This window comes from Triticum urartu, chromosome 3 (genome assembly GCF_003073215.2).
Source record: "Triticum urartu cultivar G1812 chromosome 3, Tu2.1, whole genome shotgun sequence".
Lineage (NCBI taxonomy): Eukaryota > Viridiplantae > Streptophyta > Magnoliopsida > Poales > Poaceae > Triticum > Triticum urartu.
Genome location: NC_053024.1, coordinates 650,847,988 through 650,854,028, shown reverse-complemented (window position 1 = coordinate 650,854,028; position 6,041 = coordinate 650,847,988).

The following is a 6,041-nucleotide window of genomic DNA, read 5'->3' as shown; positions in this document are numbered from 1 at the left end:
ACTAACAGAACTGTTCTCCTCCATCTTGCAGCTATAGAACTTATTGGAGACTTCAAATCTCTCAATTCGGGCATTTGCTTGAAATATTAACTTCAACTCCTGGAACATCTCATATGCTCCATGACGTTCAAAACGTCGTTGAAGTCCCGATTCTAAGACGTAAAGCATGGCACACTGAACTATCGAGTAGTCATCAGCTTTGCTCTGCCAAGACATTCATAACATCTGGTGTTGCTCCAGCAGCAGGCCTGGCACCCAGCGGTGCTTTCCAGGACGTAATTCTTCTGTGCAGCAATGAGGATAATCCTCAAGTTACGGACCCAGTCCGTGTAATTGCTACCATCATCTTTCAACTTTGCTTTCTCAAGGAATGCATTAAAATTCAATGGAACAACAGCACGAGCCATCTATCTACAATCAACATAAACAAGCAAGATACTATCAGGTACTAAGTTCATGATAAATTTAAGTTCAATTAATCATATTACTTAAGAACTCCCACTTAGACAGACATCCCTCTAATCTTCTAAGTGATTACGTGATCCAAATCAACTAAACCATAACCGATCATCACGTGAGATGGAGTAGTTTTCAATGGTGAACATCGTTTATGTTGATCATATCTACTATATGATTCACGCTCGACCTTTCGGTCTCCGTGTTCCGAGGCCATATCTGCATATGCTAGGCTCGTCAAGTTTAACCTGAGTATTCTGCGTGTGCAAAACTGGCTTGCACCCGTTGTAGATGGACGTAGAGCTTATCACACCCGATCATCACGTGGTGTCTGGGCACGACAAACTTTGGCAACGGTGCATACTCAGGGAGAACACTTCTTGATAATTTAGTGAGAGATCATCTTATAATGCTACCGTCAATCAAAGCAAGATAAGATGCATAAAAAGATAAACATCACATGCAATCAATATAAGTGATATGATATGGCCATCATCATCTTGTGCTTGTGATCTCCATCTCCGAAGCACCTTCATGATCACCATCGTCACCGGCGCGACACCTTGATCTCCATCGTAGCATCGTTGTCATCTCGCCAATCTTATGCTTTCACGACTATCACTACCGTTTAGTAATAAAGTAAAGCATTACATCGCGATTGCATTGCATACAATAAAGCGACAACCATATGGCTCCTGCCAGTTGCCGATAACTCGGTTACAAAACATGATCATCTCATACAATAAAATTCAGCATCATGCCTTGACCATATCACATCACAACATGCCATGCAAAAACAAGTTAGACGTCCTCTACTTTGTTGTTGCAAGTTTTACGTGGCTGCTACGGGCTTAAGTAAGAACCAATCTCACCTACGCATCAAAACCACAACGATAGTTTGTCAAATAGACTCCGTTTTAACCTTCGCAAGGACCGGGCGTAGCCATACTTGGTTCAACTAAAGTTGGAGAGACAGTCGCCCGCAAGCCATCTCTGTGCAAAGCACGTCGAGGGAACCGGTCTCGCGTAAGCGTACGCGTAAGGTTGGTCCGGGTCGTCTCGTCCAACAATACCGCCGAACCAAAGTATGACATGCTGGTAGGCAGTATGACTTGTATCGTCCACAACTCACTTGTGTTCTACTCGTGCATATAACATCAACATAAATAACCTGGCTCTGATACCACTGTTGGGTTTTCGTAGTAATTTCAAAAAAATTCCTACGCACACGCAAGATCATGTGATGCATAGCAACGAGGGGGAGACTGTTGTCTACGTACCCAACGCAGACCGACTGCGGAAGCGATGACACGACGTAGAGGAAGTAGTCGTACGTCTTCATGATCCAACCGATCAAGTACCGAAACTACGGCACCTCCGAGTTCGAGCACACGTTCAGCTCGATGACGATCCCCGGACTCCGATCCAGCAAAGTGTCGGGGTAGAGTTTCGTCAGCATGACGGCGTGGTGACGATCTTGATGAACTACAGCAGCAGGGCTTCGCCTAAACTCCGCTACAGTATTATCGAGGTATATGGTGGCAGGGGGCACCGCACACGGCTAAGGAATAGATCACGTGGATCAACTTGTGTGTTCTAGGGTGCCTCTACCTCAGTATATAAAGGAGCCAAGGGGGGAGGGGGGCGCCGGCCAAGGGAGAGGGCGCAGGAGGAGTCCTACTCCTTCCGGGAGTAGGACTCCCCCCCCCAATCCTATTCCAACTAGGATTCCCCAAGGGGGGAAAGAGGGAGAGGGGTGGCCGGCCACCTCTCCTAGTCCTAATAGGACTAGGGGAGGGGGGAGGTGCGCAGCCCCCTTGGGCTGCCCCTTTCTCCTTTCCACTAAGGCCCATGAAGGCCCATATGGCTCCCGGGGGGTTCCGGTAACCTCCCGGTAACCCGGTAAAATCCCGATTTCACCCGGAACACTTCCGATGTCCAAACATAGGCTTCCAATATATCAATCTTTACGTCTCGACCATTTAGAGACTCCTTGTCATGTCCATGATCATATCCGGGACTCCGAACAACCTTCGGTACATCAAAATGCATAAACTCATAATGTAACTGTCATCGTAACCTTAAGCGTGCGGACCCTACGGGTTCGAGAACAATGTAGACATGACCGAGACACATCTCCGGTCAATAACCAATAGCGGGACCTAGATGCCCATATTGGCTCCTACATATTCTACGAAGATCTTTATCGGTCAGACCGCATAACAACATGCGTTGTTCCCTTTGTCATCGGTATGTTACTTGCCCGAGATTCGATCGTCGGTATCCAATACCTAGTTGAATCTCGTTACCGGCAAGTCTCTTTACTCATTCCGTAATACATCATCTCACAACTGACATATTATTTGTAATGCTTGCAAGGCTTATGTGATGTGTATTACCGAGAGGGCCCAGAGATACCTCTCCGACAATCGGAGTGACAAATCCTAATCTCGAAATACGCCAACCCAACATCTACCTTTGGAGACACCTGTAATGCTCCTTTATAATCACCCAGTTACGTTGTGACGTTTGGTAGCACCCAAAGTGTTCCTCCGGTAAACGGGAGTTGCATAATCTCATAGTCATAGGAACATGTATAAGTTATGAAGAAAGCAATAGCAACATGCTAAACGATCGGGTGCTAAGATAATGGAATGGGTCATGTCAATCAGATCATTCAACTAATGATGTGACCTCGTTAATCAAATAACAACTCATTATTCATGGTCAGGAAACATAACCATCTTTGATTAACGATCTAGTCAAGTAGAGGCATACTAGTGACACTTTGTTTGTCTATGTATTCACACATGTATTATGTTTCCGGTTAATACAATTCTAGCATGAATAATAAACATTTATCATGATTATAAGGAAATAAATAATAACTTTATTGTTGCCTCTAGGGCATATTTCCTTCAGTGGCTACATCCAATGCAAAAAAAACAAATAAGGCCGGGCTTTGTTTCAGCCACAAGACTGACTTCTGTTGCATCGAGCAACCGGCAAGAAGTGAGAATGATGGATTCTACGTCATCCATCTAATGATGGAGTACAGAAGGGATGTGCAATCACTTTGCATGAAATCTTCATCCGATACCCATATCCAGAGATGGGCCGAAGCCTTTGGAGCCGTGCCGGATAATCGACTTTGAAATGATTTCTACCGGATCCAACAGGAAATTGCGTCCATCATCATCAAAGATGTCCTCGAAGAGAATGTGATGTTCTACGGCGGCCCAATATCGCGAGCTAACGTCCGAACCCGCATTGCCCTACATCGTCAGGACATGACACCTTTCACTAAGCTTGGGTGCACCCTTCCGGATATGGACAGATGGGAAGAGTGCACTGCTTAAAAACAATGTGTCTATTTAGTTACTAGTTACTTTATGTACGTTGAAACTTCGAATCTCTCAGTACGACGAAACTATTAGATGTATGGTGCCGCACTCTAGTTAATTACTTTCGGTATGATGAAATTTGTTAAATATGTTTACTATATATGTTGCTTCTATTTCATAACTGTTTTGTTGAATTCGCTTCATGGTATATATATATGTGCATCTCTGACAGGTATATAGGTCAACGATGGCGAGGAAGTGGTATGCCGTGTATGTAGGGCATGTTCCGGGTGTGTATGATGAGTGGCCAGAGTGTCAGGCCCAAGTCTCTGGCTTCTCCGGCGGAAGCCAGAAAGGGTTTGATAGCAGAGAAGAATCCGAAGCTAGTTACTTGAGATTCATAGCACAACAGGGGATTCAGAACCAGCACCGCTGCAAAAACTACTACATCATACCGCTTTTGATCATCGTAATCGCTCTTATCGTGTATGTCTTAGTTTAGGTAGATGATGAAACATGTGTCTATGGTGACAATGTAAGAGACATGTGATCATTAACTTGTATCGCTATTTCGAGATGATGATGATATCGACATCATTTGTGTTGAGACTATGTTGATATGATGAGACTATGTTGTACCACTTCAATGATGATGATGAGACATTCCTTTTTCATATAGTTTCAGTTTATGTGTATGTTGTAACAGTATAGAACCTGTAAAAATACGAATACAACAACATAAAAAAAAGAAAATACTAGCAGTAGTGTGGGGTATTGGAGTAGTAGCAGCGCTGCTTACCAGTAGCATTTTTTTGAAGGGCCATGCTACTAGTATTAGCAGTAGCGATGGACAGAGGCGCGCTACTGCTAGATACAGATAGCAGTAGCGCTGGTTCAAACAAGCGCTACTGCTAAAAAATAGCTGTAGCGCCGTAGCAGTAGCGCGCATGCCCGCGCTACTAATAGCCAAAAAACCAGCGCTACTGGTAAGGGTTTTCCTAGTAGTGTGATATTCTGTTCAAGCATACCAATAAATGTACACACTTTTGGGCTATTTTTCCTAAGCTGTTGACTTTTCTTTTGAAAATGGATCTCTCCAAAGTTGTTTGTGCCTATAAATTTCTGTAAGCATGTGCAAACTTTAAATGCTCCTTGTCTGTCGCTCAGGCTGGCGAGTCGGGCATGCAACAGAGGCGGAAGGATTAGGGCGAGCGGTGGCAGCCGGGGGGGGGGGGAGGAGCAGGAGGTCTCGCACACCTGCCTCCTCCTTGCATCAGCCGTCTGGTCGATTCGTCGCACCACCACATCAAGAAGATTGTCCCCGGGATTATTGTTTATACTACCATTTTTCTTATTGCAAATGTTGATGGTTGTGTCATATCACTATCACCAATTTAGCTCATGAACATTTTAGTTGTAACAAATGATCTTGCCTTAAGAATATAATTCATATGTAATTGTTTGATTCTGTCATGTTTACTTCTCTTTTGCTACTCAGTTACACCGGGTAGATCAAATGATTTTTTTCTCTGCCTTGATCAAATCATGGAGTGCTTCCTTCATATGATTTATTGTTTGCACAAACTTAACTTGCATTAACACTATTGTAGCCAAATATCTTCCACTCCTACCGACATTAAACTTAACCGATAAATCAATACTATTAATATGGTTACTAACGGAATTATTCCATGCTTACATGCGCTGATAATTCCAAATTGGTGACCTCCTATCTTTACCTACTAATAAACCAGCTATTGCTTCTGGTCATCCGTCGTGGTTGTTTTGCAAAAAAGCCCCTCGGTTTACAGGAATTCAACCCGCAGTCTTGTTTCAAGTGGCTAAAAACGTTTCATTCTTACAAATAAGACCCTGCGTTTTCTGAGTGATCAACCCACGCTGGAGAAGAGCGGCAGGGCTGGACCTTGCAAGGCCCGATCCGTGCGTGGCAGGGGTTGGGGGCGGATCCAGACGCGGGCGGCGAGTCGGCGGTCGCCGGTGACGATGAGGAAGGCCGAAGCAAAAATTCTGAGGCGGATCCATGACATCCATGACTCCTGGGCAGAAAGGAGACAGGGGGTGATGGAGAGAAGAAGGAAGAAAGGAGGGTCGTTGCAGTTCAGACGAGGCGGCGGCTTGCTACAGCAGACAACGCGAGCAGGAGGTGCGTCGGCGCGGCGCAGGGGCCGTCGCGACGGTGGTGGCCACAGCGTCATAGGTACGGAGGCAGAGCGGCTCAGG